Here is a 12398-nt window from a genome sequence, read left to right as displayed (position 1 = left end):
CCTAATCAATAGTAAGTATAAACGTGGAAGTTCCAAATTAGTTTTGGCTATTGTGTTTTAAAGAGGTAAATTCAATCGTTTTTTATGTAGTTACTACAAAATGATTACACCTTACGGTAAGCAACAATTATGCTTAGATTACATTTAATGTTTATCTAGAGATATAGCAATACTAAACGGCAATTATGTCGACATAACTATATTCCTAAGCTGCGATATACTAATGTCCGTAGGTTCAAAAACCAAGGGCACATACCTCTGACTTCTCTTAAATTAGTTGTGTATTCTTTGTGAATTATCACCCGCTTTAACTGTAAAGGAAAATTAGTACTTTATATTAGGGGTCGTTCAAGTATTACGTAACGTAATTTTTGACCCCCCCCCCCATGTAAAGCGCCATAACGCTTTCCTGTAGCCCCCCCTCCCTCCAAAAGTTATGTAACTCTAGTTACAATTTTTTTTAGAAAAAATACCGGAAACTCGCTAAAATACCTTTGTTATTGTTTCAAAATAAAAAAACAAATGTTACATAACGCTTTGTACGAGACCCCCCTCTCCCCCAAATTGCGTTACGTAATACTTGAACGGCCCCTTAGAAAAAAGAAATGTGTATGTATATCTGCCAATCTGCATTAGGCCAGCGCGGTGGACTAAGGGTTAATTCCTCTCAGTATCAGAGGACCGTGTCCAGCAGTGGGACAGTATATACTACAGGGCTGATATATATACCTTATTCCTTGACTTAGACTGCCCCTGTGGCGTACGTGAGAGCGCTCTGAGGTCCAGGGTTCGAATCTCGGTCCGGGCAAAATATTTGGGTTTTTCTGCTCAGTATCAGCCCGGAGTCTGGTATTTGTGCCCGATATGGCAATAGGCTCGCCTTTCACATCATGGGACGGAACAGACTAGACGAAAAGTGGGTCGCCTTTACATGCCCTTCGAGGATAAATGCGTGACGATGTGTGTGCATATTCCCTTACTGGTATCGAGAAAAGGAATCCTCAATACTCATCACTATGGCGACTCTTGAGACTTTCCCGCTCTCACACCCACCACTACAACTCCTGTAAGCCAGGATCAGCAGTGGCATTTTATGTCACCGAGCAGTGAAGCACCGAATCTTAGGGAAAACGAATTTGTCATTATCCCGCAATGAAATTAATCAAATAGAAAGGGAGGAGTTGGAAATATATATGGCGACTTTTACCAAATACAAGGTAAATAATGATATGACAGCTGATACCTAATGTCATCGTGTTTAAAGCATTAGCGAGCTATAATGACATTCACCCGCTCCCATGGCGGTCATAAATCCACATAATCGACATTCACTCTTCCGCGCTTTTAGCCGGCGCCGACGCGACGCCATCGCTTTGATTATTAAATGTTAAAACTCTTTGACTATTCATTAGGGTAGAGGACTTCAGGGGTCTTAGACAAGATGGCATTATATCATTAACACTAATTTAAAAACTATCTGCGCCGGCTCATAATTGGCTTTTCTATTGTATTCATTTCGTCCTATATTTGTTTCCTTTTTAATAGCTTTGAGCCACCCAAATATAATAAAATAAAAAACTAATAAAAACATTAATGTATGAATCAAAGCAATCAACATCTACGTGAGATGATTAAGTAGCGTTCGTTGATGATGCGAGGTACAATACACACCTAAGCTGGTGATCAATCAGGCTGATACTATCTCGAAAGACACGACCGCAGTTTTAGCAGCGGATTTCTGTATTTATATATAGTGGTAAAACGGTGTGGTCGCACCGAATTTCGCGCTTGCGGGCTAGCTGCTTAAACCAGACGCTATCGTGAGCGGAAACATCGTCAGCTACGGATTTACGCCATCTGACCCGGTACTAAGGACTAGACTTAATTTAATTAACAATTGCACTTTTGTCCAGCTTTGTTTATCTGACAGCCAACTGTATTAAGGTTGTATCTCAATGTAAACCAATCACAGCGCCCCTAGTTAAGTAAGTAGGTTGAAGTGACAATGGGCTGGTCACATCGTCGCAGAGCAGATAACTGCTGGAGTAAGCCTGTTCTGGAGTGAAGACCGCGTCTTGGCAAACGTAGCGTAGGACGCCCTCTGAAAGATGGTGGGACGGCTTACACTAGACCGGAAGGAACAGACCAGGCTCTGTGGCGTACTTTGGGAGAGTCCAGCAGTGGACTGCAATGGGTTGATGATGATGATGATGATAACAATGCCCCTATGCCTACGCATAACTAAGGATGTCATGCGTAGGTAGGGACGCATAACGAAAACGCCGAGAATCACACTCTTACTTAGATACGTAACGTTTGTTCGGACTTTGAAATATAATTCGAGTCGCAATTTCCGATTATTTTCTAACAACTAATCCGTGAAGTGGTAAGTTTTTTTTTATTGCTTTGAATGATTAGACGAACTTGCCGTTAACCTGATGGTAAGTGATCCGACTGCCCATATGCAATAGAAACGCCATCCAACACCTTGAATTACAAAGTATTGTTTGATATTCTACCGCGCTCGCCATCCTAAAACATAAGAAGTTAAATCTTATTATCTAGTAGTTACATTGGCTACAATGTCCTTCAAACCGGAACACAACAGTACTACACACTGGTGCTTGGCGGTAGAAATAGACATTGCGGTGGTATCTACCCAGGCGGACTCTCTCATATTATGAGAGAGCTATTACCATATTATGATGTAAAAATATTTGCCTGTATCAAATTCGGTTCATAGTTTCATAATCGCCTGAGATCCTATTATATACAGCCGGCAGATATTGTATATGTCAAGTATTATGATATTTAAACGACCATAATAGTTCAAAATGAGTTCATATACAGATCATAAAGTTCAAACCACAATGGCATGTATTTTTTACTTAATACTCCGAAATAGTCTCGGATTCTAAATCTATCATTTTACGTCATTAACAGCTCTTAAAAAGTGGTTATCGTGCATTTCTCTCATCGATTCTCCTTTTGTGACGTTTTCGTGGATTTGTTGGATTTATGTTCGAAATTTTTTACGTGAAATAAAGTATTTTAAGTTTTAAATGCCTTAGTTTGTGGCACTGTGGGCATTGACATTCATTTTTTACGAACTATTTATAATAAAGTTTAAAACGACTATGATGACTATTTTTATCTCTGTACCACTTCAGCTGCAATGGTAGAGAAAACTTTCTGCATTAAATCTGCTTTCACATGTATAAAAAATGCAAACAAATAAGCGACTATGTTTAATAAGGTACAGCATGTCTTAGTTATTATACTGCGCGATATAACTTACGTGCTGAGGCCTCAGGTTCGGCCTAGGAGTCGGATGGCATATCGGGTAGTTCTCTCTCAGTATGCTGGTGGTAGGATATATTTATATCCGCCTGGATAGCGGTCACCGTACATAATATGTTAAAACCTGTCATAGTGGCTCACGTAAGTGTGTCGCGTTCCGGGACCAGCCTGTGTATTTCCGGCTTTAATGACCGGTATAATTGTGTCGACTGTGGAGGGGTGGGAACCGCTTTCGACAGGTCCGTCTGAAAATCTTTGGGGGAGGCCTATATTCAGCAGTGGACTTGCGGCTGATAATGATGATGTGGAAGGGTATCCATCTCTCCTCAGTCGACATTCTGTCACACCCCACTCTACTTACCATCAAGTACAGTGGGGTCGGGTTTGCGGTACCCTTACAGAAAAAAGTATCAGCCTAAAATTGATACTCCTGGTAGATGCATCAGGTTGAGCCCTTAAGACAAGAGACCTTACATAGCTGGTAAGTTTCAGATGTAATACGCATGTCAAAATGACGTGACGAACATAGCTCACCTGATGGTAAGCCTTCATACAACAGTAGCCACACTATACAAATTTTTCTATTATACCTATAATTTTACTATCCACTAACTTGATCATAAAATCATTACTGATAATGCAGATAACCGAAGCGCCAGTCACTCGTAAACCACTTAAAGGGTTGTAAATATTATCTCGTGCCTCTGACAGATTACGTTTTATGACAACCCATGTCTTCAAAACAAGGGAATGATAAAAGACGCCGTAAGTGTAGTGGTGGGTATTGGATTCAAGTCTTGAGTTCGAATTTTTGGCTGATGTGCGTGATAATATTTTTTTAAATGGGCACAGTAAATTGTTTCCTTTAATGGTGGGTGAAGCCTGGTCGACTGACGAGAGATGATTAGTGATTACCCTTCGACAGTCGACACAATTATGCCGTCCTGTTGGAATTGGATATGCACACGCCGCTGATCACACTTACATGGGACATTATAGTTTTATCTGCTTGTGTACTGTTGTCGCTATCAGCAGGGATATAAAATATATCTTACCACAGGCAAATAATAAATAGTATACATCATTTTGACATTGCGTTAAAAAATAAAACATACCCATCTTTACCTTTACTAACATTATACAAAAAATCATCCATAAATATTGACACCGAAACTTCCAGTTGTGATTTCTGATTTTTTAATAAGTTTAGTGCGAATATCGCATGTGTGCGAGTTTATTTCTGACTGAAAGTATGATATTGCCGCTATGACAAATTCTCTTAGAGTAGTAACTTTCTTAATAAATAATAACTCAAAAATGTAATTTTTTCATGAATTATCATTTCGATAAATGTTCCACTACTCATTAAATTTACTATCAAAATTCCTTGCATTTAAAATTCTGTTAATCTCACAAAATTCTATTAAATAAGTGTTGAATTTGAACACATGTCTCCCAGATTGTTATCTCAGAAAACTTTTTTCTGCCAAATGAACCCTCGTGAGGTGTGAATGAGGCGTTTCGGCGCCGAAGCATCTTTTGATGACAGATTTTGATGGCTCTTCAAAGCTTTTTATCTTTGGATGGCAAAGTAACTCATAGGTGGTAGGTCCCTGGTATGCGAGTCTGGCTTATAATATATACTGTCTCACTGGGCTTCCTCTACTACTGAGAGGGATTAGGCCATGCTGGCCTAGTGCGGATTGGTAGACTACACATACCCTAAAAAATCTTACACAGAACTTCTTAGGTATGCAGGTTTCCTCACGATGTATTCCTTCACCGTAAAATCAATCGATAATTTACAAAGAATACACACATAATTTTAGAAAAGTCAGAGGTGTGTCTTATTTGAATTTGAACCTGCGGATATTCGTCTTGGCAGTCCGTTCCACACCCAACTAGGCTATCGCCGCTATTGGGTCTGGCTTAGTAGGCCCTAATGTCTATTTCTTGGTGATGCCGTTGTATCTCGATTTATGAGACTTATCATCTAACGTCTCGGGTGCCCGAATTGAATTTAGTAAATTTGTTACCGATATGGACTCATGGATATATGGATAGGTTTACTCCATATCACATAATGGGATAGAACACAGGCGAAAAAGGAATGGCCTAGTTGCACATTTGCCTACCCCTTCGGGAATAACGTCGTGATGTATGTTATTTATCTTAAAGAGATCCCACTGAACCTGATGGTATGTGGAGTGGAGTCCAACAGAATGTCAACTGATGACAGATGTTTACCCCTTGGCAGTCGAAAAAAATTTGCAGATAATAATTTGTTCTTCGAGACCGTCGAAATATATCCCATCACCAGCGAATGTCACTTCAAGATCCCACAATAGTTCGAGGAACCAAAGCGGGTATGTCGGGGCTGCCAGCATGGTATGCACGTCGGCGTACTGACTTATACCCTGCGGTAGCGATCATTAGAGACGGCTTCAGGGTATCATAAGGCATTACCTGAGATCTCTACCGGAACCATATCTGCGGCATACTATTGAAACTGTAAGCAGTCCGTCAGTACATTGAACACAACTGGAGTCCACAACAGCGACGACTGTTACATCCCTTGAATGTAAACATATCTGATGATATAGACAAGACCTTTTGTTGAATCAGTGCAATTAATCCAACATAAAGCTCGAACACGGGCCGAGTCTCTTAGTCTGTCTCTGTCCATTGTCCAGTCGTCACGCTGCCATTTTCTTTAAAAGAAAAACTGTTTACTTTTTTTAAAAACCCTTTTGCCCTGTATCGCGTAACAGTACGCACACCAATTCCTCCTGTTTCAGGACAGACATTCAGCCCCGAGTGTATGTCCTATGGCCCATAATAAAGGGAATAAGACAGTTTAAGATAGCTTAAGACTGGTTATAATAAGAAATTCTAACACATATGTATTCACTTACCTACTGTAATATAACATTATAATAACAAAACATCTGAGGGCAAAAAAAAAAGATCGGGTTCACAATACTCTTCCCAGAAGCAAAATAATTGTATCTATATTTGTCCTACCTTTTGTAAATCTTGTCTGAGATGTGATTGTTTTAAAACTAAAAATAGTGACGTAGGGGACCTTAATGGCATTAGTACGGAAGCTCTGATTGATTACATCACTACTTCCCCTTGAAAGCTGTTTATTTTTATTGTCAATAATTACACTGCAAAGCTAGGGGTCATAGTTTCAACAGCATGAATGAAGATTTGAGCGTCGTTCGTTAGATGTTGTTGTATTTGACTATATCTATTATAAGGTATAAGAACAATAATGATGTACTGAACATTGGATACAATATAATAACTCTACAGAGCGAAAAAAATAATAAGATAAACACACCAATCACAGCTTTATCCCTATAAGACAGAGATGCAACAGTGGCGCCCTCTTTTCGTCTATGTGTTCTGCCCCATAAAGGCGCGCCTATCGCTATATCGAGCATAAGTTCCGGGCTGATATTGAGTAGAAGAATCCAATATCACTGCCCGGGATTTGAACCCAGGACCACAGAGCAAAGTCGTACCGCGCAAGCAATACAACTAACTGTACCACTGAGGCTGTAAAACATAAAATATTATAATAAAAATGACTATTTTCTAAAATAATTCACTACCAAGCAATAGTATAAACGTAATCTAACTAAAATGATGCTATAAAATATATAAATATAATAAGGTATGTTAAGATTTTCGACAAAGACACATGAAACAAAGTAAGGTTAAATTTATTTTATTTTGAATGGAACCATTGAAGGCATACCTACTTTTAAAATCTTCATAAAATCATTTCATGAAAAAATATAAAGAAAATTTTTAATATATCACTACATATAATTAAATAATAAAATAACTAACAAATAATCTCACTATTTTCTTGCAGTACAACAAAAAATACAAAAGTCATTAATGGTGGGCCTTGTTAGGAACCGGGCTTTCTTTGGTGATCCCTTAATATTTTTTAACTATTTTTGTGACCCCGCCACTAAGTCAGAGTTTCTTCATAAAAACTCTACTATATTGACTTGCACACGGTATTTAGTTCTCATATTGTTCGCGCATCGGGAAAATAACTCCAGACCGCGGCCCCGTATGAAAAGCTGGCGGGAAACTTCTCTCACTGTTTTACGTTTCAAAATAGTCGAGGAGAATGAAACTGTGCTGGCTTCTTCATCTATTTTACTTTACTTGCAGATTCTATGAGACCGATTGTGTCGAATGTCCTGAATTCAAATCAACGGTCGGATAAAGTGTAGTTTATATATAAAATATTATCAACACAGATGTGATTCTCCTAGAATGTTGTTTTCCGAATTGCTTAATAACCGTTAACATTTTGTCTGCTAAGGATATCTTGCAGTCCCGCCCTCAGTTGCGCCACCATATCTTAGCATTAATTGTTTATTAAAATTAAATCCGGGGCAATAAATCATTTGATATTATAAAACCACATATTACTTTTAAAGTTAGTTAGCCTAAAAAATCGAACGGACCGGCAAACTTATCCCGACTTGTAACGTATCATCTCTTGTAATCATCACGGACGCCACTCAAATTTTGTGATAATAAAGAATACTTGACGAAGACGTGGCCATGTGTAACTCCTCGACTCCAGTCGGTCAGGTGGTTGGGTTCCGTTCGGTATTGACGTGGTTCGAACGCCATTGAGTTATTGCTCAAGTTTGCCGCCCGTTGCGATCGTTCGGTTGTTTTGTTTCGCGATTGCTTTCAGTATTGCGAATTGCAGAATCGGTAATTTTATTTGTATGCCATTTTTAATTTTATGATTCAGCGTGAATTTATTTGTATGAAAAGTTTGATTGCCTCAATGGCGTTGTAATATGGTATGAATGTGGTCTTGGGTTGCTTGGACAGTGATATTGGGTGTTTTTAGTCAATATAGGCTGTCTGGAATTTGTGCCTGATATGTAGCTATCTACATATCAGGCACAAATTCCAGACAGCCTATATTCACTAAAAACTATTCGTCCCATGATATGATAGGAAAGAGTCTATACTCTTTCCTCATAGGCATAAAAGCCATGAGTTTGATAAGTTTATTCAATAAAAAATCCAACGTTATTTTGTATTTGTTAATAATTACTTCACGCAACTTTTGTGGGTGTAGAAACATATTTAAACGGAACGCATGTAGAGTTTGATATATTTTTATTACGTGCAGATAAACTGTCCGAATAATTGGAAGACTATATCGAAATTTGAGGCCAAATCGCGTTTGAAAAAGAGGATCCGAAGACACTTTCGCGCAGGCATATTTGTGTGTACTCTGGACGCCTCCAAGAACCAGCAGTTGCATCGGAGACTGGAGTTACTTCGTGCCCTTATTTTAAGCTGGTGGTAGGATATGTTCTTCCAAATAGCGACCACCGTGTTGGTGTTAAAACCCATCATAGTGGTCCACGTGTGTCGCGATCTAGGATCAGCCTGTATATATATGTAACTAGTGAAAGGCTGGTAGGTTAGCTAGGTTAGGACTCATGTCCTCGTCGGTGAGGATCGCGACGCGTTATCCTTCTATTTCCCCCTAACTGCCAGCCCGTTTACTTCGGTTTGTACCTTGTTTTCTTTTAATAAGTAATTTTAATAGTTGTTTAGAAATAATAATTATTATTCTTATGCTTTGTTTTGACGTATTATAAGTGCAACTTTGTTCGCCTACGTGATAAATAAAGTTTTTTTTTATTTTTTTTTAACAGGCCGGTATAATTGTGCCAGCTGTCGAGGGTAATAATCTCTAATCAGTCGACATTCTATTGGACGCCACTCCACTTACCAGTGCAGATGGGTCACTATGCTCTGCACTTAAAAAAATCTCCCACAAAACCTACCACCTGTAACTTACTTTAGAAACTAAAGAGAAAAGGTGCTAATAGACCTATCAATTATCCTAAAAAAGGTTTACGGCAATTGTTTTATTTCATTGCTTATTTACTTGTTAAGTTGTTTAGCGCAGTTACTGCTTCCGTTTCAGGAACATTACTCGAAATGCGGCGAATTAGTTAACACCTTTTCACTTTGTTGTGTTTGAAGGGACGCACAATATCACGTCTTAACTAAAGTTTTTGTACGGGGCAAAATCATCATGTACCGTGGTCAGTGGAATGAGGTCTGTGACAGACTTTCATGCAAATAAAAAAAGATTGTTGAACTTAACTTTTAGAGGGTTTGACGTTTTGATTTTGTTCAGAAATTTTTATGGTTGACTGTACATAGATTTCAAAGAATGTGGTATTTGATTACTACGGTTTAAAACACAATAAAAAATTAACTTGTGGAGGTAATCTGAAAATTTGATTTTGTTCAAAAATTTTCGTGGCTGACTGTAAATAGATTTATTAAATATTGTGGTATTTGCATAATTATTTCTTATGTTTACGCCAATGTAGGACTAGTTAGACATTAATATTAAATTTTAGTTCGGATTCAATCGCGGTTCTTATAGTTTAATTTTCTTCCGTTTTCGAAGACTGCAGCCTTCGTGGCCACGAGTCATTTCAGGAGAAAATTAAAATATAAAACCTTGATAAAATCCAAAAAATAGTTTAATTTTAATGTAGTATTTGATTAGTGCGGTTTCAAACACTAACAAATTAGTGTCACATCAAAAGATTAAAAATAACTCTTAATTTCTAATCTTTATCTGATTGAACATTATTTTTATCCATACACAACAAACGTCTAGTCAATATTATAGAGTATAAAATCCAAGTTAATCCGTATTTATTGTGATTTTATAGACTTCGCCTAGTTACCGGGTGGTCCCATTGATTTGCGCAACTCACAAATACGCAATTTTATTGCTTACTATTACTCAAAGCGGCGATAGCGTAGTTGGGTGTGGAACGGACTGCCAAGACGAATGTCCGCAGGTTCAAATCCCAAGGGCACACACCTCTGACTTTTCTAAAAAATCATGTGTGTATTCTTTGTGAATTTATCGTTCGCTTTAACGGTGAAGGAAAACATCGTGAGGAAACCTGCACATCTGAGAAGTTTTCTATAGGAATTTCGAAGGTGTGAGAAGTCTATCAATCCGCACCAGGCCAGCGTGGTGGACTAAGGCCTAATCCCGCTCAGTAGTAGAGGAGGCCCGTGCTCAGCAGTGAACAAGTATATAAAACAGGGCTGATATTACTATTACTCAGAGACATTAAACAGTATAGTTAGTTATAGACTGGACATTAGGACCAAATTTTCCTCCAAATTTTTTGTTTTTTTCATTTATTCTGAAAACTTACATTGACTACATCTAATTACAAAAAAAAAAATAATATGAATGACCAATTGGTGATAAGTAGTTGTCTTATTTAAAATGTCTCCACCCAATTCATTTTTTTATTATAAATACCATCACATGACACATATTAATACAAAGGTTTCCTATTAGATCGTAGTTTTACCTTTTGATTGTATCTACAATTTATACTTTTTGCCTCGGCAATGTATCTTCGATCTGTTAACTGAAAGTAAATAAATACTGCCAAAATGGTTATATTAACAATCTAAGTTGATAAACGTTAAAAATATGGTCTCCCATCATAACGATACGACCGTGACAGGACTCGAACCTGCAATCTTCGGATCCGAAGTCCGACGCCTTATCCATTAGGCCACACGGTCATGTTGGCTCTAACGCAATTTAATAGTCTGTCTCGTATTGGAAAAGTCGGAAAATTGAAAAATATTTTCTTTATAGTTATAACATGAGAACTGCTTTAAAAAACACTGATAATTAATTATTGAAACAGAATGTATGGATACGATCTGTTCGACGCCATTATGTTTATTTTTCCGAAGTTATGTTTGCTCCTTAAAACTCACTTATAGGAAAACTTGCTCACCTTAGGCGCCGCGCAGACGCTGTCATCTTGTTCCGGATAAAAAACACATTTATGAAAGTAATAGCATAGAATACGAAAGCATAGTTGTGAACTGTATTTCGTGGTTAAGGGATCCGGGTCGATAAAGTTATATTGGGTTTTCTGTTCAGTATTAGCCCGGAGTTTGGAATTTGTGCCTGATATGGTTATAGGCTCGGCCGCTGTCACATCATGGGACGGAACACACATGGCAATTATTGGGTGCCTTGGTTGCGCCTCTTCCTACACCTTCGTAAAAAGACGTGATGTGTGTTTCTTTCTAATATTCGATAAATAAATTAGGCTTTTTACTTTCTACTCTGAGCGAGGACTTTTTCTTTATTTGTTTTGAATGACGAGACGAGCTTACCGTTCGCCTAATGGTAAGCGCTCCGACCGCCCATAAACAGAAGAAACACCATCCAATCCCATAAACTACAAAGTATTGTTTGGTATTCCACTGCACTCGCCATCTTGAAACGTGAGATGTTAATTCTTATTATGTCTAGTAGTTACACTAGCTACAATGTCCTTCAAACCGGGACAAGGATGACTACACACTGCAGCTTAGCGACAGAAATATGCATTGCGGTGGCAGACGGAATCACACATATGAGACACCTACCACCAGTTTATCCAAAACTACCAGATTTATTAACACCCTCAATTAAAGTTTAGAATCTCAATGTGGCTTGTCTCTACATTTTTCACCCGTAAATCCAGTTTACAATTAACCCTGAATAGCAGATCGTTGGTAAACATGAAATGTAGACGTTTGGCTCACAAAGGGCATAATGAAATGACAAATAATTACACGGGTTAATCTCTTCATGCATTTTAATGGCGTAATGAAATTACGTCAGGGTATTAAAACAGTTGTTTTTATTAAAATTAAAGAAAAATAGCGATAAAAAAGAAATTGCGATAAAAAAGTTTAATTTTAATGTCTAACATTCGCGTAAATATAAGAAATCATTACAACTATTTTTAATAGAGTGAGAAACAAGCGGATAGGTCATCTGTTCCTCTAGCACGAATAATAAAGAATTACAAGTATTTGTATTGAGTAAGTTAATGTTTTCGTATCTCTCTGTTGTTAGACGACACGTTAAAAAAAGATTCGTGTTGTCGCTTTACATATGTTTTGACTTTACTATTCTATGCTACACGATTTATTATTTAAATTTACGTGCACAATGTTTGTGATGTTGTATT

The 12398-nt window shown here is 37.9% G+C and overlaps 1 non-coding gene across 1 annotated transcript; it reads right to left on the bottom strand.

Moving 5' to 3' along the window:
- Window positions 1–10871: 10871 nt before the first annotated feature.
- On the bottom strand, window positions 10872–10944 carry Trnar-ucg. Its single transcript has one exon. It is a non-coding gene; the product is annotated as a tRNA-Arg (tRNA).
- Window positions 10945–12398: the final 1454 nt, after the last annotated feature.

The sequence above is a fragment of the Manduca sexta genome, chromosome 10 (assembly GCF_014839805.1).
Source record: "Manduca sexta isolate Smith_Timp_Sample1 chromosome 10, JHU_Msex_v1.0, whole genome shotgun sequence".
NCBI classification, from domain to species: domain Eukaryota; kingdom Metazoa; phylum Arthropoda; class Insecta; order Lepidoptera; family Sphingidae; genus Manduca; species Manduca sexta.
Note: the sequence above shows the minus strand (reverse complement) of the source record. Positions and strands in the feature narration are given on the sequence as shown.